At 46.7% G+C, this 22,293-nt stretch overlaps 1 long non-coding RNA gene across 2 annotated transcripts; it reads right to left on the bottom strand.

Moving 5' to 3' along the window:
* Positions 1-695: 695 nt before the first annotated feature.
* On the bottom strand, positions 696-22,293 carry LOC126072590 (uncharacterized). Of its 2 annotated transcripts, XR_007516534.1 has the most exons (4): positions 22,017-22,259; positions 9,417-9,519; positions 2,743-2,869; positions 696-1,960 (listed from the first exon to the last, which is right to left on the bottom strand). It is a non-coding gene; the product is annotated as an uncharacterized LOC126072590 (long non-coding RNA). The 2 variants fall into 2 exon arrangements; XR_007516533.1 differs by having other exon boundaries at positions 696-2,869; positions 22,017-22,293.

Genomic DNA, 22,293 nt, shown 5'->3' with positions numbered 1-22,293 from the left:
CTTTGGTGAGGGATGTCTGCGGTCTTAAATACTAGCAAGTGGCCATATAAGATGCATCAATTGGTCTCAGCCCACCTGGAGCAAAGAAGAATGAAGAACACCAAAGACACAAGGTAAATATGAGCCCAAGAGACAGAAAGGGCTACACAAACCAGAGACTACACCAGCCTGAGACCAGAAGAACTAGATGGTGCTACAACCCATGACTGCCCTGACAGGGAATATGTGCAGAGAATCCTTGGTGGAGCAGGAGAACAGTGGGATGCAGACCTCAAATTTTCATAAAAAAGACCAGACTTAATGGTCTGACTAAAATTAGAGGGACCCAGGAGGTCATGGTCCCCGGATCCTCTGTTAGCCCAAAACTGGAACCATTCCCGAAGCTAACTCTTGAGACAGGGATTGGACTGGACTATAAGACGGAAAATAATACTGGTGAGGAGTAAGCTCCTTGGCTCAGGTAGACACATGAGACTATGTGGGCAGCTCCTGTTTGGAGGTGAGGTGAGAAGACAGAGGGGGACAGGAGCTGGCTGAATGGACACAGGGAATACAGGGTGGAGAGAAGTGTACTGTCTCATTATGGGGAGAGCAGCTAAGAGTACATAGCAAGGTGTACATAAGTTTTTGTGTGAGAGACTGACTTGATTTATAAACTTTCACTTAAAGCACAATTTTTTTTAAAAAACTTTCTTTTAATAGATAAGTGATAATTTGGTGAAGGATAAGACAGTACCCAATAGTGTTGAAGCCAGCACAACTTGTACAAGGCAAGGTCATAGAAACTCCATTGATACATCCAAACTCCCTGAGGGACTGAATTGCTGGGCTGAGGGCTGTGGGGACCATGGTCCAGGGAACATCTAGCTCAACTGGCATAACATCATTTATAAAGAAAATGTTTTTCATCCTACTTTTGTGAGCAGTGCCAGGGGTCTGTAGGAGCCATTTAAGATACTCCACTGGTCTCATCCCTTCAGGAGCAAGGGAAAATGAAGAAAACTGAAGACACAAGGGAAGGATGAGTCCAAAGGACTAATGGACCACAACTACCATGGCTTCCACCAGACTGAGCCCAGTACAACCAGATGGTAACCAGCTACTACTACTGACTGCTCTGACACGGATCACAACAGGGCGTCCCAGACAGAGCTTGAGGAAAATGTAGAACAAAATTCCAACTCACAAAAAAAAAAAAAAAAGGTCCAGACTTACTGGCCTGAGTAAGACTAGAGAAACCCTAAGAGTATGGCCCCGACCACTCTTTCAGGTCAGTAATGAAGTCACTCCCAAGGTTCACCCTTCAGCCAAAGATTAGACTGGCCCATAAAACAAAATGAGACTAAAGGGGTACACCAGCCCAGGGGCAAGGACTAGAAGGCAAGAGGGAACAGGAAAGCTGGTAATAGGGAACCCAAGTTTGAGAAGGCAGAGTGTTGACATGTTGTGGGGTTGTTAACCAATGTCATAAAACAATATATGTACTAACTGTTTAATGAGAAGCTAGTTTGTTCTCTAAACTTTCATCTAAAGTACAATAAATAAATAAAGATACTGTCTTTTCCCATTTAATGGACTTTGGGCCTTTGTTGAAGAACAAGTGACCATATCTTTTCCGTCTTCTTAATGACCTCTTTCTTTCTTCATGTGTGAGGTCCTAGATGTCATTCCACAGCTCGTCTGGTCTTCAGTCATTAGCGTTCAATGCATCTTATTTATTCTTGAAATGGTCTCTAAATTCAAGTGGGATATACTCAAGATCGTACTTCAGCTCTCGTAGACTTGTTCTAATTTTCTCTTACTTCAGCTTGAACTTGCATACAAGCAATTAATGGTCTCTTCCACAGTTGGCCACTGGTCTTGTTCTGACTAATATTGAGCTTCTCCATTGTCTCTTTTCACAGATGTAGTCGATTTGATTCCTGTGTATTCCATCCGGCGAGGTCCACCTGTATAGTCGCTGTTTATGTTGTTGAAAAAAGGTATTTGCCATGAAAAAGTCTTTGGAGAAGAATATTGAATATACTATAGACTGCCAAAAGAACGAACAAATCTGCCGTGAAGGAAGTACAACCGGAATGCTCCTTAGAAGCAAGAATGACAAGACTACATCTCACATACTTTGGATATGTTATCAGGAGTGATCAATCCCTGGAGAAGGACATCATACTCAGTAGAGGGTCAGCGAAAAAGAGGAAGACCCTCAACGAGACGGATTGACGCAGTGGCTGCGACAATGGGTTCAAGCATAGCAACAATTGTGAGGATGGTACAGGACCGGGTAGCGTTTCATTCTGTTGTACATAGGGTCGCTATGAATCAGAACCCACTTGAGGGCACCTACTAACAACAACTGATGAGACCAAATGGGCGACACCTGGCCTAAAGCAAAGACGAGAAGGCAGGAAGGGGCAGGAAAACCAGATGAATAGACACAGGAAATCTGGGGTGGAAAGAGGGAAAATGCTGACACACCGTGGGAATTTCAACCAACGTCACAAAACAATCTGCGTATAAATTTTTGAATGGGAAAGTAATTTGCACTGTAAACTTTCACTTAAAGCATAATTAAAGAAAAAGTTATTAGATCAATGTCTAGCACATAGTAAATCCGCAGTAAACGCTGACTGTTATTAATTCATCACCCTCCTAAAAATATTAACAAGCCGTAAAGGCAGGTGCATTATTAGCACCTGTTTTACCAATGAAGAAATGAGGAGTTAGAGAACTTGGGTGACCTACCTATCCTGGATCCACATCTAATACATGGTAGAATCAGGATTGAAACCTGATACGTTGGCTCTGGAACCTTGGCTCTTAACCACTCCACGATACTGCTACTTGTTGCTAGCTGCCATTGAGTTGATGCCTGAAGAGAAAGAAGGAAACCAAACGCCGTGTACAAGGGAACGAAACACTGCCCAGTCCTACATCATCCCCATGATAGGTACGGATCAAACCATTGTGATCCATAGGGCTTTCTCCAGCTGATTTTCAGAACTAAATCACCAAGCCTTTCTTCTTGGTCCATCTTAGCCTGGAAGCTCTGCTGGAATGTGCTCGGCATCATAGAAACAAGCAAGCCTCCACTGGCTGCACATGACATGCATTGGCCAGGAATCAAACTCAGGTCCCCCATATGGAAAGCAAGAATTCTACCACTGAACCACCAACACCTCATGCCTCAATGCTGGGATGCTGGGCCTGAGAATAAGGCAACGCACAGTGGTAGACGTTGTGATGATGAGCACCTCTATTCTGTGAATTTGGATGTAAATAATTAGTCAAAGAACCAATTAACTTCTAGCCTGTAAGCAGGTGGCTTTACTGTACTGCGGATGGTAAGAGGCAGATAAGTCGAGTCTTGTCTTGGAAACATTAGCATTTGTTGTGGTTCTCATCTAGCAAGCTCCCTCTTGGTGTCTGGGGACACAGCTGGGCTCCCTCTAGGGGAGAGAAACTTCAGACCAGGAGATGGAGTGGGCAATGGGCTTGATCCAGGAAGGCCAGCAGACAGAGACCCCGCTGCTATATCATATTCCAGAGAGGAAAGAGAAGGGATTGAACCTACTGGAAAATAGTAATATTTACTGAGCATCTACCATGTGCTAAGTGCTGGAAGAATATTATCTCAGTGACTCTTGATTAGAAGTCCATAGGATATCACTATCCTCATGTGACAGATGAGGAAATCTGAGGCTCAAAGAGGGGCTGCCCTGGACTGAGGACTGACAGTTAATAAGCACTGAGGCAGGGATTTGATCCAAGCAGTCTGACTCCTGAGTCCACGCTTAACCAGTATTCTTTCCTCTACCAAATATGTGTCTCCAGGCAACAAATAGGACAAGGAAAGCATAGTGCTGTGGGGCTTAAGCTCCCAGATCCTTCTCTTCCCATCATCCCTGCCCCATTGAGCTTCACTGAGGTCTTGGATTTTGCTTGAGTGGGGGACTTCAGACCACGGAGGACAGCAGTGGGAATGTGTGGCATCCTTCTGATAGTCCCAAAAGCCAGATGAGATAAGGATTACAGGCTGTTGGCCACATCGGGTGGGGTTCCTTGTAGCTAGAATGCCAGGTGCTCAAGGTAGTAACACAGTTAACATATGGATGCCAGGTACTGGGGACTCCCACGCCAAGCACATGTCCTATCAACAACCACTCCAGGAGAATACATAGGTATCAAACTGAGACTCTGCAAGATTGCATTGCTTTCCCAGGATCACACAGTGCTAGGACCCAACAAAGGCGAAGAACAGTTTTGGCCAAGTATGAGGGACTGTGTGCTAATTTCATGCAGTTCTCCTAGCAATTTAATGATAACAGCAACAACAATAACAATAATAATAATAAAGAAGGCCCACATTGGTTAAATGCTACTACGAGCCAGGCGTAGTTGTTAAGTGCCTTAAACAAAAAGAAAACAAAAAAAAGCAGTTGCTGCTCAGTCAGTTCTGACTCGTGGCAACCCTATGTGTGTCGGAGTAGAACTGTGCTCCGAGGGTTTTCAATGACGGATTTTTTTTGGAAGTAGATCGCCAGGGCTTCCTTCTGAGGTGCCTCTGGGTGGAAGCAAACCTCTAAGCTTTCAGTTAGCAGCTGACTGTGTTAACTATTTGCACCACCCAGGGACTCCATTAAGTGCCTTACTGTGTGAATTTCATTCATTCCCACAATAGCCCTGTGAGATGGGCACTGGTGTCATACCCATTTGATAGATGAGAACACTGAGGCCTCAATTGCTGGACTAACTTGCCCACAATTACTGAGCCAGAAGGTAGAAGGGCTTCGCCAAGGGCTCAGGACCTGACCAGGAAGCACCTGCCCCCCAGGATGTCCCTGCCTTCCAAGGCCAGTGCTTCACAGAGAGAAGCTCTCTGCCACTGGCCAAACAAAACTGAGCTGAGGGTGCCTTTTGTTACTAGAAACCAGGAGACACAGTGAGCATCACTGAGCACAGTGGGTTTGTAGAGTAACGGCTTCCAAAACATGGAGTCCAGTGGAGAAAAACAGTACAAGGGATTCTGGGTGGCAAAATGGTGCCTCCTCAAAAGGAGCCAGCTTCCACCAGGCCTCCTGGGGACACAAAGTGCAGCAAGTTGGTGGCTTAGAATTTCACCTGTCCTGGGGGGTAGTGTTATGAATTCCATTTTACAGATGAGAAAGCTGAGGTTCAAGGAGGCTGAGGAACTTGTCCAGGTCACAGACATAGGCAGCAAAGCGTCAAACCAGTTCGAAGGGCCCACGAGTCCCCCGCCTCACTGGGTCCCTCAGGAGTGATGCTGCAGATGTGGCCACATTAGCAGGGGTGTCCCAGGTGACATGGGCCCTCCTATCTCCCACCCTCTGCACAGGACGGAACTCTGGGACACCAACTTGCAGTGCCTGGCATCTCCAGCGGGCCCCAGAGTGTCTGGGGACAATGAGGTGGGCCCTGAGCCCCAACAGAATGCCTTAGTCTCACCGCACACTAGAATCTTTGGCCTTGGTGCCCGCTCCCCACCGCTCCCCACCCTCTGGCTGCATGCAGCGCCCCCTCACTGTAAATCAGGCAGCTCACCCAGCCCTGGGAGTGGACCCCTTGGGGCACTCCCGCTAGCCAAGAATTCCAAGAATTCAGGGGGCACAGCCCTTGAGAACACAGGCCATGTGACTTGTATTTGGGCCCAGGCAGCAATTCCAGCCTGGCCTGGGAGGTCTCCCATGGTGAGGCTGGGCGAGTCCTGGGAGGGAGGGAGAAACCCAGACACTCACCAGGACTTCTGAGGTGCTGGCTGGAAAAAACCTCAGCAATGTGCAGCCGAGAACTTTCCAGGGGTGTGAGCTTCCACTTGGAGGCAGGGTGAGGCAAGCAGTGAATAGGCCGTTTTGCCTGAAGTAGAAACTTGGAGGGGTTTCACATCCAAAGGTATGTCCTCCGTAATTCGTCTGGCAAATATTTAACAAACACGCAGCATTTTCTAGAGCCGTTCTAAGCATGTCACTTTGTCAGACTGTCATGACTCATGTGTTGCTATGATGCTAGAAGCTCTGTCACTAGTATTTCAAATACCAGCAGGGTCACCCAGGATGAACAGATGTCAGCAGAGATCCAGGCTAACACAGACTAGGAAGAAAGAGCTGGCGATTTAATTCCAAAAATTAACCAATGAAAACCCTCTGGAGCACAATAGACTATTGTCTGACATAGTGCTGGGAGATGAGCCCCCTAGTTTAGAAGATACTACACAAAAGTCACAACAATGGGCTCAAACATGTCAATGATCATGAAGATGGTGTACGACCGGGCAACTGTTTGATTCTGTTGTACGTGGGGTCACCTACACAAGTAGGAGTTGACTCGAAGGTAACTAACAACAACAGCAACAACGGATAGTAGTGTAATTAGCATCATGCCCATTTTATATCCAAGGAAACTGAGGTACAGAAAGGTTAAGTAACTTGCCCGAGGTCATATAGCAAGGGAGTCCAGTTAGAGCTGAAATCTAACCCTAGAAACCTGATCCAGAACCTATGTGTCTGATTGCTGTACAATTCTCCACCTTTTAACTGGGTGTTAAGGATTATATCCTGGGGGGTCATTACCATCATTCTCCACCACACAGCCTTGTCAGCCCTGATAAACCAGGGTCCTGTCTTAGGTGTGACAAACTCTAGATGGGGGCTGGCATGGAAAAAAGGCATGGAAGCTACTAAAATTCCTTTGTTGCCCTGCAGATGGACAGAACAAGTCCAGAGCAGGAGTGTTTGATAATGTACCCTTAAACGCTTGTTACCAAGTGTGGAAGGAATCCCTGGGTAGCGCAAAATGTTAAGCTTTTGACTACTAGCCAAAAGATTGGCTATCTGAACACACCCAGAGGCACCCCAGAAGACACGCCTGGCAAACTGCTTCCAAAGATGAAGAAATTGAAGATTTTCACCAACTTTTGTAGTCTGAAATTGAGCAGACATGCAATCAAGATTCACTGATAATTACTGATGATTGGAAAGCAAAAGTCAGCAGCAAAGAAGGATCAGTAGTTGGCAAATTTGGCCTTGGTGACAGATACAGCATTGGAGATCCCAAGATAGAATTTTGCAAGACCAACAACCTATTCATTGCAAATTCTTTTTTCAACAACATAAACAGCAACTATACACGTGGATCTCATTGGATGGAATTCACAGGAATCAAATCAACTACATCTTGGAAAGAGATGATGGAGAAGCACAATATCATCAGGCAGGACAAGGCCAGGGGCCGACTAGGGAACACACCATCAATTGCTCATATCCAAGTTCAAGTTGAAGCAGAAGAAAATTAGAACAAGTCCACAAGAGCCAAAATACAACCTTGAGTGTATCCCACCTGAATTTAGAGACCATCTCAAGAATAGATTTGATGCACCGAATACTAATGACTGAAGACCACCAGACCAGTTGTGAAGTGATATCAAGGACATCATACATGAAGAAAGCAAAAGGTCATTAAAAAGAAAGACCAAAATGGATGTCAGAAGAGACTCTGAAATTTGCTCTTGAACGTAGAGTGCCTAAAAAGAATGAAGAAATGAAGTAAAAGAGTTAAGCAAAAGATTTCAAAGGTGACTCAAGAAGACAAAATAAACTATCATAATGAAATGTGCAGAGACCTGGAGTTAGAACTTGGCATTTTTCAAGCAGAAAGAACTGAAAAGTCAAGCCTTGAGTTGTAATATTGAAGGATTCTATGGGAAAAATATTGAACAACACAGAAAGCATCAAAAGAAGATGGAAGGAATACACAGAGTTACTATATCAAAAGAAATTGGTTGACATTCAACCATTTTAGGAGGTATCATATGAACAAGAACCAATGGTATTGAAGGAAGAAGTCCAAGCTGCACTGAAGACACTGGCAAAAAACATGGCTCCAGGAATTGACAGACTACCAACTGAGCTGTTTCAACTAGCAGATACAGTGCTGAAAGCACTCAGTCATGTATGCCAAGAAATTTGGAAGACAGGTACCTGGCCAACCGACTGGAAGAGGTTTATACTTGTGCCCATTCCAAAGAAAGGTGATCCGACTGAACGCAGAAATTATTTAACAGTATCATTCATATCACATGCAAATAAAATTTTGCTGAAGACAATTCAAAATGGTTGCTGCAGTACATCTACAGGAAACTGCCAGAAACTTAAGCTGGATTCAGAAGAGAACATTGCTGATGTCAGATGGATCTTGGCTCAAAGCAGAGAAACCAGAAAGATGTGTACCTGTGTTTTATCGACTATGCAAAGACATTTGACTGTATGGATCATAACAAATTACAAATAACATAGCAAAGAATGGGAATTACAAAACACTTAATCGCGCTCATGAGAAATCTGTACATAGATCAAGAGACAGTCATTCAGACAGAACAAGGGGGATACTGTGTGGTTTAAAATCAGGAAAGGTGTGTGTCACCATGCTTATTCAATCTGTATGCTGAGCAAATAATCCGAGAAGCTGGGCTATTTAAAGAAGAACATGGTGTCAGGATTGGAGGAAGACTCATTAACAATCTATGATATGCAGAGGACAATCTTACTTGCTGAAAGAAAAGAGGACTTGAAACACTAATGGAAGATCAAAGACCACAATCTTCGGTATGGATTATACCTCAACATAAAGAAAACAAAAATTCTCACAAACGGACCAATAAACATCATGATAAATGAAGAAAATATCGAAGCTGTCAAGGATTTCATTTTACTTGGATTCACTATCAATACGCATGGAAGCGGTAGTCAAGAAATCAAACAACGTATTGCATTGGGCAAATCTGCTACAAAAGACCTCTTTAAAGTGTTTAAAAAAAAAAAAAAAAAAGCAAGGATGTCATTTTGAGGATTAAGTTGAGCCTGACCCAAGCCATGGTATTTTCAATCGCCTCATATGCATATGAAAGCTGGACAATGAATAAGGAAAACTGAAGAATTGACTCCTTTGTATCGCGGTGTTGGTGAAGAATACTGAATATACCACCGATTGCCAGAAGAGGAAACAAATCTGTCTTGGAAGAAGTACAGCCAGAATGCTCTTTGAGGATGGCGAGACTCTGTCTCATGTACTTTGGACACGTTATCAGGAGGAACCAGTTCCTGGAGAAGGACATCATGCTTGGTAAAGTAGAGGATCAGAGGAAAACAGGAAGACCCTCAGTGAGATGGATTGACACAGTGGCTGCAACAATGGGCTCAAACATGGCGGTGATCGTGAGGATGGCACAGGACCCTGTAACCACCAGTCCTGTGTCTGGCTCCCAAGACCTTGAACTATTTGGGCTTTGCACCCAGGGAAAACAGCTATCTGAGTGCCCTCTCAACCACCCCATATAACATCATAATACCACCACCCCCACTCCGTGCCCCCACACTCTATCTCTAATTTCTCACCCTCTGACTTACTGTGTTTATTATTGTCTGTTTGCTGTCCAGCTCCTCCTTTTGAATCATCAGCTCCATCAAGGCAGGAATTTTTCTGCTGTGCTCACTGAAGTGTCCCCAGCATCTAGAACAGGTGCACCCCACAAACAAATTATAAGGCATTTGTACTTGATACGTAGAACTGATGGAAACCCTGGTGGCATAGAGGTTAAGTGCTATGGCTGCTAACCAAAAGGTCGGCAGTTCAAATCTACCAGGCGCTCCTTGGAAACTCTATGGGGCAGTTCTACTCTGTCCTACAGGGTTGCTATGAGTCGGAATCGACTCCACCGCACTGGGTCTTTTTTTTTTTTTGTAGAACTGCACGTATTCTTTTTATGGTGGCAGATTCACCTTCCTCATTGTTTTTTTTTACATGGATGTTCAAATTACATGGACACACATCATCTGACCCACAAGCTCTGGACCAAATACCTAATTCCTCTACCTTCTTGTGCTCAGTTTTCCTCATCTGTAAAATGGACATAATAATAGTATCCACCTCAGTGGACTGTTGTAAAGATGCACATAAAGCCCTTAGCACAGGCTGTTTCATAGTAAACATTTATTACTTTAGTTAGAGGAAGAACCTTTGTTTGGTGGCAAGAAGTGACAATCTTTGGACTTTAAGAATAAGCTAGGACCAAACTGAGGAATAGTCTCCAAAACAATTGTCCTGTATTCTTCAAAAATGTCAAGGTCATGAAACAAAGAAAGACCGAAGGTCAGACTGAAGGAGTTGGAAGAGGCATGACCACCAACTGGACTGGATCCTGGGTTGGATCTCAGACCAGAAACAATTTGTTTTCCTTTTGTTGTAAAGGATGTTAGTGGGACAATTAGTTAAAATCTGAATAAGGTCTATAGATTAGATAACAGTACTGTATCAACGTCGATTTCCTGATTTGGATAATATTATTGTGGTTATGTAACAGAATGTTCTTGTTTTAGGAAATACACACTGAAGTTCTTAGAGGTATAAGGGAATTATGTCTGAAGCATGCCCTCAAGGAAAAAAAAATTAGATTTAAAAACAACAAGAGTTGCTGTCAAGTCAATTCTGACTCATGGCGACCCCCTGTGTATCAGAGTGGAACTGTGCTCTATAGGGTTTTCAATGCCTGTGAACCTTTGGAAATAGATCACCAGATCTTTCTCCTAAGGTACCTCTGGGTGCATTCAAACCCTAGACCTTCCAGTTAGTAGCCAAGCACTTAACCATTTGCACCACCCAGGGACTCCTGGATGGATGGGTGGGTGGGCGGGCAGGCAGGCAGATGGACGGACGGACGGATGGATGTAAAATGTTAATATGTGAGTAAAGGATATATAGGCATTCTTGGTTCTATTTTTGTAACTTTTCTGAAAGTGTTTTCAGACTTAGAGTTTGAAAACGTTTAAATACTGAGCTCTGAAAAACCAATCGGTAACCATGGGGGGAGGGGCAGGGGAAGAAAGGAAGGGCAATTGCTGGACACCTACCAAGTGTCAGGCAGTCTCTGCAGTGTTACAATAGTTCCAACCAAAACCAAACCAGTTGTCGTGGAGTCAATTCCAACTCCTGGCGACCCCATGTATGTCAGAGTAGAGCTGCGCTCCATAGGGTTTTAATGGCTGATCTTTCAGGTTTTCCTCCAAGGTACCTCTGGGTAGACTCGAATCTCTAACTTTTCAGTTAGCAGCCGAGCGCCCCGCAAGATAATTACTATAACCTTCATTTTAACTTTGAGGAAACTGAGACACAGAGCACTTAGCTAACTTGCCCAAAGCCATTTCAGGTTTTTGTTAGGGTAGCACCCCACTTCCAGATGGGGCTTCCAATATTCACACTCAGTCTGTCCCCCTCTTGCCACCTGCTCACCCAGAGCAGCCTCAGAAAAGGTCCAGTCCCACAGCGAGGCAGGGAGCAGGGGTGGGGGGTACCAGTCCCGGTTTTACAAGCCTGTTGTTTCTAAAACTTAGGGCCTCCTTCAGCCTGTTCCAGCCCCACAGTCGCTCAGCATTCACCTAAGATGAAATAAAGACCCAACGTGAATCGAACAAAGTGTTTTTATAAACTTATGAAAAGAGTCCTTATGAGAAAGGGCTTAGGCAGGAGGCAGGATGGGGGTTGGACGGGCCTGATCAGTTCTGCAGGCTCCTGGCAAGAAGTGCTCATTAGCAGATTTCGTTCTGGGTAGGCTCAGTGTCAGCTTCACATTAGTGGATTTTATGGGATTTATGCACAGAACTTTCCTACAAAGCAAGGTATTATAGGACGGATTAGGTGGGTCCGAGAAGCCTGGCTCCCCTCTGTCTTATTTTTTAGCAGATTTTTTTAAAGGCCAGTGGTCAGGGGCCCCGTGGTCTCACATCACAACTCCTGCATCCTGCTGGTTCTCAAACATACATACTTTTAAAAAGAGAACTTTAGTGGACTTTTCTTAATATAAGCTTACTGTAGAATATTGGTAAGATGTAAAAAGACATAGAAAAGAAGACAAAAATCATATGTAATGCTGTCAGCCCCACCACCTGTCTGTCAGTTCATCGCATTGTGGTGGCTTGCATGTTGCTATCATGTTGGAAGCTATGCTACTGGTATTTCAAATACCGGCAGGGTCACCCATGGTAGACAGGTTTCAGAGGAGCTTCCAGACTAAGACAGACTAGGAGAAAAGGCCCTGCAAGCTACTTCTGAAAATTAGCCGCTGAAAACCCTATGGATCACAGAATATCGTCCAAGACTTTGACTTGCTTACTTTGGCCACCACAGCATTAGAAGGAACCGATAGCTGGAGAAGGACATCATGGTTGGTAAAGTGGAGGGCCAGCAAAGGCAAGGGAGGCTTTCAATAAAATGGGTTGACACAATGGCCATGACAACAGACTCATGCATACCAACGACCATGAAGATGTGGCAGGACTGGGCAATGTTTCGTTCTGTTGTTCTCGGGGTCACCATGAGTCAGAGCCGACTCAATGACAACTGACGACAACAATGCAGTCATCCAGAAACAGGCACCATTGCCATTCTGATGTATTTCCCTCCTGTCTTTTATCTCAGTGTGGATGGGCAGGCATGTCTGTGTGGGTGTGTGCATGCGTGTGTTTGTGTACAGAGAAACAGACAGAGAAAGACACAGACCCAGGGGGGGAAGAGAGCAGAGACAGAAACAGACAGCACGGGCTTTGAAGTCAAGCAGAGCTCAACTCTCATTCCATATCTGCCACTCCTTGGCTTTTCGACCTTGGCCAAGGTGCTTAACCCCCATTTCCACAGATGTAAAACAGATACAAGGGAGTTGTTTTGATTAAATGAGATTAAATTCTATAAATATAAAGCATTTAGTATACTGCCTGACACACAGTAAACCCTGGCCAAATAGTAACCGATTAAATAGGAACACATACTTCAGGCTTTTTCTTTCCAAAAATGGGGCCATACTGGCAACACAATTTTGTATTCTAACACTTTAAGGGCTTTACTGCTATAACTGTAAGAGAACAGGCTTCCATTCCCAGGAAGCTAAAAAAGTATAAAATTCCCAGTTGCATCCTGCCTTTAGACTAAATTTTCAACAAGGTAGTATATTGTCAATATCGTGTGGATGCTTTTTGATTTTGTTGTTACCATGGATTGAATTGTGTCCCCCCAAAATATCTGTCAGCTTGACTAGGTCATGATTCCCTTGTATGATTGTATGATTGCCCACCATTTTATCATCTGATGTGATTCCCCTACGGGTTGTAAATCCTATCACTATGATGTAATACGATGGATTAGTGGCAGTTACATTGATGAGGGCTACAAGATTAGGTAGTGTCTTAAGCCAATCTCTTTTGAGATAGAAAAGAGAGAAGCCAGCAGAGAGACAAGGGGGCCTCATACCACCAAGAAAGCAGCACTGGGAGCAGAGCGCGTCCTTTGGACCTGAGGTTCCTGTACTGAGATGCTCCCAGACCAAGGGAAGACTGATGACATGGACCTTCCTTCAGAGCCGACAGAGAGAGAAAGCCTTCCCCTGGAGCCGGGGCCCTGAATTCGGATTTCTAGCCTACCAGACTGTGAGGGAATAAGCTTCTCTTTGCTCAAGCCATCCACTTGTGGTATTTCTGTTATAGCAGCACTAGATGACTAAGACAGTTGTTGTCATTTTTCTTTGCCTTCATAAACGACCACTCCCTAGCAGAAGCCCACAAGTTCCTGGGTGGCACAAACGGTTAAGAGCTTAGTAACTAACCAAAAGGTTGGCAGTTGAAATCCACCCAGCAGTGCCTCCGAAGAAAGGCCTGGTGATCTGTTTTGGAATGGTCACATCCACTGAAAACCCTATGGAACACAGTTCTGCTTTGATACACATGGGGTCAGCACGAGTCAGAGCCAACTACGAAGCAACTGGTTTTTTCGCACAAGCCCAACATGTAACTGACGGAGGCTGGAGATTTACAATGTCCAGCAGATCTGATTAAGCCTTCTGTCTCGGCAACATCACGTACACCTGCATGATTTGGACAAGTTACCCCTCCTCTCTGAGCCTCCGTTCCCTCATCTGTTAAATGGGAACAGTGATAGTGCCTCTCAGTGAATGGCTGTGGTGGCCAAATGGGAAAAATCCATGTGAAGCCCTGGACCTGGGACCTAGTAAGTGCTCAGTAAGAGATAAAATAATAATAATAATTTCTATTATTAAGTTTAAGAAATATAATTGTCATATCATTAGTATATGCATTTCCATTTTTTGGTTTTTAGTTGTTTTTATAAACTGATGTGGGTAACATGCAATAAGACATAGAAATAATTGGCCAAACAAGGCTTTTTGAGGATGGTGCTGCTGGGGACCAGAGCCCCAGCCGTCCGGTCAGCTCCCTACTCAACAGCATCACTAGGGTTGGTGTCACCCAGTATGGTAACTCATGGTGTCATCCCTCCATGGACCTCCTCCAATACTAGACCATACAGAATCCTTAGTCATGTTTTTTGTACTGTTACTCCTGAATCGTAATTGCTGTATGTCACTCCTTCTTTTCCTTTAATTACTGTTTCATTCTCAAAAAGGAGCCCTGATAGCTCAGTGGTTAAGAGCTTGGCCGCTAACCAAAAGGTCAGCAGTTCGAATCCACCAGCCACTCCTTGGAAACCCTATGGGGCAGTTCTACTCTGTACTATAGTGTCGCCATGAGTCAGAATCGACTCAACGGCAGCGGATTTGATTTTTTTTATTATTATTATTCTCAAAAAAGTTATTGATATAGGTTCACAAATACTAATTACAATACTGTAGCTAAAATACTAGAAATTTTGACAAAATCAATAATAAAAACACCCACAGCAACAAAAACAACAGCACATGCTACAAGTGAAACCACGTGATTTGAAACATCATTGTAATTGGGTAATAATGATAGCTCTGACCAGAGCACATTAAAACCCTTCGCTGTGCAGTCGATTCCAACTCTTACCGACCCTATAAGACACGGTAAAACTGCTCCATAGTTTCCAAGGAGCGCCTGGTGGATTCAAACTGCTGACTTTTTGGTTAGCAGCCTAGCACTTAACCACTATGCCACCAGGGTTTCCAAGAGTACATTAGAAGGTTCAAACGGTAAATTAGCATAGAGTTTTAGCCTTGTACGTATATTGATACACGTAAGCTGAGCCGACAAAAAATGTTTTTGTTGTTATAACTAACTACAGGAATATATTTTTTAAAAAATAATAAGTGTCTCCTGAAACACTGAACAAAAATGTTAGTCATTTTGGCGTCACTCCCTCTGACAGTGTTGCCAGTGCGGTCCGCATACCCCACGTTTCCTTAGTGACACCACTGCTCCAGCTCATGGGAACCCAACCCACAATGGAAAAAAACACTGCCCAGTCCTGCACCATCCCCATCCTGGGTTGTAGACTGGACCATTGGGATCCACAGGGTTTTTCATTGGCTGATTGGTAAAAACGAAACACAACTCGTTGCCATCCAGTCGATTCCAACTCACAGCAGCCCCACGTGTTACAGAATAGAATTTGCTCCGTATTATTTTCTTGGCTGTGATCTTTTGGAAGTAGATCACTGAGCCTTTCATCCACGGAGCCACTGAGTTCAAACAGCCAAACTTCAGATTAGCACTGAGTGTGAACAGTACCATTTATATATATATATACACATAAACCCATTGCCATAGAGTCGTTTCCAGCTCATAGGGACCCTATAGGACAGAACTGCCTGTAGGGTTTCCAAGGCTATAATCTCCTGCAGAGCCACTGGTGGGTTCGAACCACCAACATTTGGGTTAGCAGCCAAACACTTAACCATCTTGCCACCAGAGACTTAACAGGGACTATTTAAACAAAAAACAAAGAACAAACCAGTTGCTGTCGAGTCAATTCTAATAGCGACCCTAAAGGACAGAGCAGAACTGCCCCATAGGGTTCCCAAGGGGCAGCTGGTAGATTCGAACTGCCAACTTTTTGGTTAGCAGCCAAACGCTTAACCACTTTGCCACCAGGGCCCCAACAGAGACTATACAGCCCACAAAGTCTAAAATATTTACTATGTGGCCTTTTACAGAAAAAGTTTGCCGCTCCCTGGTATAGGGTCAGGATATTTTTTTTCTATGGCCTCAGGTCTTGGGCCAGCTCCTGAGCCCCTGCCACCAGGCTCCCTCCACCCTTCACTCCCCATCTGGACTGTGCATTCCTTGAGGGCATGAAGCCAGGGGAAGGAACACCCAGAAAGCATCTTCTCTCTGCCAGACCTTGAGCCAGGCCCTTTAAAGACATCATCTCCATGTTGTTGCTGTCAGTTGCCCTCAAGTCAGCTCCAATTCATGGCAACCTGACGTATATAGGATGAAATGTTGCCTGGTCCTGCACCATCTTTAGGAGCGTTGTTGGCATGTTTGAGTCCGTTGTCAATTCATCTCATTTTCACTAACCCTCTACTTTATCAAACATGATGTGCTTTTCCAGTGATTGGTCTTTCCTGATGAAGTGTCCAAAGTAAGCGAGCTGAAGTCTCGTCATCCTCGCTTCCAAGGAGTATCCTGGTTGTATTTCTTCTACGACTGATTTGTTTGTTCTTATGGCAGTCCATGGTATATTCAATATTTTTCACCAACACAATTCGAATGCAATCGTCTCCGTAGGTGGTAAAATTCCCACTTTAGGGATGAGAAAACTGAGGCTCAGAGAGGTGAATAACCTACCCAAGATTGCACAGCTAATAAACGGTTGAGCTTGCATTTGAACCCAGCTCTGCTAAACCCAGAGCCACCCCCTGGCCAACACATACACACACACACACACACTGATTAAGAATTATCTGACCCACCAGCAGGCAGAAGCACGCCCTCCTGGCCCTCCTGGCCCTGGCCCAGGCTGTCTCAGGTTACACCCTCCAGCTTGTTCCCTGCTGAGCACCCGGTCTGTGTTCCTGCGTGTTCCCAGCCTTGGCTAGGGCCTGTGTTTTCACCCAGCCTTGGCAGCCAGAATAAACATGACTTGCCTGGCGTCCACTCGCTTGGAGCCACCTGGCTGAGGGGCAAGCAGAACCCACCTCCCCACCTGGAATCTCAGACAACGAAAAACTACACCCTCTGTCCTGTGTGTGCAGACCGTGGGCCAGACAGGCCCGGAGAGAGACGTCATTTGATGGAAAATATTCCCCTGCAGGGGGTGGGGTGGGAGGAGGTGCTCTTGACCCTGGACTGAAAGGGACCATTCTACCTGCTTCTGTATGTATCCAGTCCTATCAGCCACGTCTCACCCAGGAGAAAAGGGGCCCTCTTGTTCTGCCTGAGGAAGGAGAGGTGTTTTATGAGGGTCTTAAGCCTCCACGGCCTTTGCAGGCTTGCTTTCTTGGGGACCCTGGGCCTGGGGTCCTCCTCCTGACAGCGACTTTCCACCCGGCCACCCACCCCCACCCCAAGCCTGTTTCCTCCATCTCTCTTGCCTTTGGTTGGGCACTCGCCCCATTGGCCATCTCCTACAGCTCAGCTTCTCCCAGTGTCTGCTCCACAGACACTCTCCCAGGCAGCTGACCCTCAACTTCATGAAACACGGTTTTCCACTAGGCCAGAGGATTTCCAAATCCAGCCTCCACTTCCGTACTACCAGCTTGTTCTGTGCAGGGGTGGGGGGGAAGTAGCCAACTGTCAAATAAAGCCGTGTGTGTGTGTGTGTGTGTGTGTGTGTGTGTGTGGATTTGCCTTCAGTGACTGGCATGTCTTTTGGAAGAGGGGTGCTTGGGCTGTGTGCTCCAGATAGCAAAGCCTCAGGCGTCACTGTCCACTCATCACATAGCTGGTAGCGTGTAGCCAAGCCATCCCATCTCTCACCTGAACATCTGACTCTCTGCGTCCATTCTTGGTTCCCTAGAGTCTGTTCTGGACACCACAGCTGGAGTGAGGCTTCTAAAACATAGATCCTATCCCTTCTCCCCTCTGCTCGACACCCCCTCCCAAAGGCTCCTGTCCCACTGAAAATGAAACCCAAAGTCCTCACCATGGCCTCCAGGACCCCATGCACAACAGGACTGGACCATGGTGATCCACAGAGCTTTCATTCGTTTTGTTTTGGGAAGGAGATCACCAGGCCTTTCTTTCTTGTCTTAGTCTGGGAACTCCAGTGAAACCTATTCAGCATTACGGCAACACACAAACTCCACTGACAGACAGGTGGTGCTTTGGCCAGGAATCAAACCCAGGTCTCCCACATGGAAGGCAAGAATTCTACCACTGAACCACCATCACCCCCATTCTTTCAAACATCAGGTGCTCGAGAATCACCTGCTTTGTCTGTGTGCAGATTCCTGCCCCTCCTCCCCCCAACTAGGATTCTGACTCCGGAAGTCTAGGGTGGGGGCGCTAGGGACTGCCTTTTGACAAGCTCCTCATGTAACCCTATTCTGGCGTTCTGAGGACAAAGTTTTGAAAAACATCAATGAAATGGACAGTTTGGGCCTTTGACCCAGGTTCAAATCTCACTTCCACTTTTTAGTAGCTTCATGGTCTTAGGTGAGTTTCTTAACATCTCTAAACCTGAGCTAACTAGAAGGCAAGGCTAGAGGCCCATTTTTTTTTTCTTGGCTTGTGGGGTCTGGCCCTCAACTGAGATGGTGGAAGGGAAGTGCTTCATAAAGAGACCAGGGACCAATGGTGAGTCCAGCTTGGTGGCCCACTAGGGCCAGCAAGTCCCCTCCCTAAGGCTTGCATGGAGTACTCCCTCCACTGGTCCTGAGCTGGAAGGAGTCTCTGCCCTGCGGGGTTCTGGTACCTCCTGCCGTGCCCGCCAGGAGAGCTGAGTCACGGAAAAAGTGCTTCAGGCTGATGCTCCCCTCCTCCCTCGGGCCCACAAAGGCTCCTTTCACCATTTTCAGGAGGGGAAAAAAAAAAGCTTGTGGGGCCCTCTTACCAGGTCGGGGATGTGAAATTTCAAACTTCGTCCTGGAGTTAAATTCCCTGCCCTCTGTCTCTAAGGAAGCTAAGGAGGGAGAAGGAGGGGGTACCAAGAGCAAAGAATCAGGGATGAGGGTAGGTGGTAGAAAAGGGAAGGAGGACCACTTCCCATTCAGGTCTCACTAAACCCAGGCCAGGACCCTCAGGGCTGACCTTCTCAATGTGCACCCCCCCCCCCAACTCATTGCCTCCTCACTCCCATCTTCCCAGGGATGGTGGGGGACAATAAACCCAAACCAAACGTGTCACCACAGAGTCAATTCCAAGTCATGAGGACCCCACGTGTTACAGAGTAGAACTGCTGCATAGGGTTTTCTCGGCTGTAATTGTACACTGGGTGGGTTTGAGCTGTCAACCTATAACCTCTCTGGGTAGCTGATGATGGAAGAATCTTGAGGCTCACAAGGATGAAAAGAAAAAAAAAAAAAAAACCACTCTCCTGAAGATGGAACAAGTAGAAAAAAGGGATCTGCTTCCCGGCCACCCCCACCCAGGGCCACCTGAGAGGTTCCTTTTTACACTGATTTCCCACCAAGCCTGATGGTTAGGAGAGGTGAAGGGAGCACCCTGTGTGATCCTTCATGAGTTATTTAGATTTGCTGAGCCTCTGTTTTCTCCTCTGTCAAATGGACACAATGACACACCTCCTCCAGCTGTGAGGGAGGAGAAATGAGATAATACAGCAAAGGGCCTGGCCCTCCACAGGTGCTTGATCAGCCTTATTCTCAACCGCCCTCCCACCCACCTCCTGCCCTCCACCCCAAACAAACACCCAAGGGAAATGTAAGCAGCACCTAGTGGTCACCAAAGTGGTCTGGCGCCCAAATAGGATGGTATAATAGGTTAGATGGACAGGCCTCCCTGGTTGTAAGTGGCTTAACAACTCTCTGCCTCAGTTTCCTCCTCAGTAAAACAGTGGGTGTGTGGAGGGAGCTCCAATCTTTGTGATCTCTTTTTGGTTTGAGGTGTTAACCTTAGTGAACAGAAAGGCCTAGAAGAAAAGTATACAGCAGGAACACTGAGGCTGGGGCACCTTGGAGGTGCAGTACCTATCCCAACCACAAGGCGGCTTCCAAGTATAACAGATGAGAAGAAGCTGACTTTGCACAGTGGGTTTGGGGCAGGCTTTAGAGAGCCCTGGTGGCATGGTGGTTAAGAGCTTGGCTGCTAACCGAAAGGCTGGCAGTTCAAGTCCACCAGCCCTTCCTTGGAAACCCTACATGGCAGTTCTACTCTGTCCTGTAGGGTCACTACGAGTCGGAATTGGCTTGACAGCAGTGGGTTTGTGTGCCAGGTTTTAGACTTTCCCAGTTAAAGTCTGCAGATCTGGATAACACCAACCTCTTCCAGTGGGAAGGGCCTGTCTCCCCCAGGCTGGGATTCCTTTTCCATTTTTACCATCATGGAGCCCTGCCTTTAGCAGGCCCTGTGAGTCAGATGAAGGCAATAGCCTTCACAGTCATACTTCTTGGGGGGCTGGATGGAACAGTCTGGCTAAGCCTCATTTGCCACCTCTCCACTCCTGCCCCAGTGGTAAAGGGTAAGGAGAATAGGGTCTGGATGTGGATCCCAAGGAGCCCCAATGGCGCAATGGTTAAGTGCTCAGCTGCTCACAGAAAGGGCGGCAGTTCAAACTCACCAGCTGTTGCACAGGAGAAAAAAACCTGCCAATCTGCTCCTGTAAAGATTACAGCCTAGGAAACCCTATGGGGCAGTTCTACTCTGTCCTATACAGTTGCTATGAGTTAGAATCGACCCAATGACACACCTAACAACAACGGCGTGTGGATCACTGGCTGAACTTCCTGGCTGAGTTACCTGGAAAACAGAGATAACAACACCTCCATTGCAAGGACAGTGTGAGGATTAAATGTCAGAATAGAAGCCCTCAGTGTAGGATCGTTTCCTGTCCATCCCTCGTCTCTTAAACCCTCTCCTCCCTTTTGCTCTTTCCGTGGCTCTCCAGACAAATGAGTTTCCCAACTGACCTGGGAGGAAGAGCTTCATATGCAAAATCTAAAAAACCAAAACCATTACCATTGTGTTGACTCCAACTCATGGCTACCCTCTGTGTTACACTGTAGAACTGCTCTATAGGGTTTACTGGGCTGTAATCTTTATGGAAGCAGATCGACAGGCCTTTATTTCGTGGCACAGCTGGGTGGGTTCCAACCGCCATTAGGTTAGTATTGAGCACAAACTGTTCCCTGCCCTCCAAGAACTTCTCCCCAAACTAGAAGGTCTTCGCAGCTGGGTGGGGGGTGGTAATCCCCAGCCCCGTCCCCCCAGATCACCATTTCTCAAAGTGACTTTCTCCATGGACCCTCAGCAGAACTAGCAGGGGAATAATTAGGAATACAGATTCCAGCGACCCCAGGCCTGCTGAGTCAGGATCCCAGGGGGTGGGCCCCAGGCCTTCTGGTAGGAACAAGTCTGGCTGGAAGGCCGCTGCGCCAGATTACAGGGCAGCTCCCTGCTCAGTACTCTCTCCTCCTGGCCTGGGTTCCGGAGCAGCGCGGTGAGCAAGTGCCATCATCAGCACGTTTTACTGAGACTGCTTTTTAGTGACTCACCTCCCAGACTTCCTGCAACAGAGGACTCTAAATTGCTTGGCCCCTCCCTCCAACAGAAGAAACATTCTAGTTCGGGGAAGACACCCATTTCACAGCAGGCAAAGAGAGGAGACGCCGCCAGGACAGCACAGGGGGCGCTGCGTTAGGACGTTTGTTCACAGGCATTGTTATTTAGGAAATTGCTGTCAGTCAAGGTAATTCTAGCCCAGATGAGCAATAAATATGCCCCCGGCTAATCTTATGAGGATTTTATTGGCACCTCGGGGGCAGAGTTTCCTTTACCCGGTCCACTCCCTCTTCTAAAAGCAAAACTCTGCTCCCTGTTTTCGCCCAGCAAAGAGAGGGACTTGGGTCAGACTTCGAAAGTACAAGCTCGGTGAAGACAGAGGACATCCGGGCAAAGGTCGGGAGTGGCTGCTGGTGCTACCTGGTAGCCAGGGGTGGGGGTGGGGAGGATGATCAAAAGACCCGAAATAAACCCCAGGCGGCCTGGTTACTTGCAGGCCTCTGCGAGCTTCCCCCACACACCACCCCCACCCCCCCCCCGGCCTGCCTCGCACGCCAAGGTGGTCACCTGCCCGCGGACGCCCCTACTCGGGAAGAACGCGCGTCCCGGGCAAGAAGAAATGTCTCAGGAAGGGAGCCGGTTCACAGGAGTCGGTCCAGCGTGTTCGAGTTACAGCTGCGAGCCCTCAGGGTCACCAGCGGCAAGTCCCGGCTTGCGGAGAGGGAAGCAAGCCCGAGAAAGCGCGAGTAGGGGCGAGCCTGGGTGCGCGCCCGCGCGCGCGCCCCGCCACGGCGCAGGGGGAGGGGAGCTGCAGCAGCCACTCAGAGGCACGGTAGTGAAACCT

The sequence above is a fragment of the Elephas maximus genome, chromosome 3 (assembly GCF_024166365.1).
Source record: "Elephas maximus indicus isolate mEleMax1 chromosome 3, mEleMax1 primary haplotype, whole genome shotgun sequence".
In the NCBI taxonomy this organism is placed as follows: domain Eukaryota; kingdom Metazoa; phylum Chordata; class Mammalia; order Proboscidea; family Elephantidae; genus Elephas; species Elephas maximus.
This window is presented reverse-complemented; position numbering and strand designations above follow the sequence as displayed.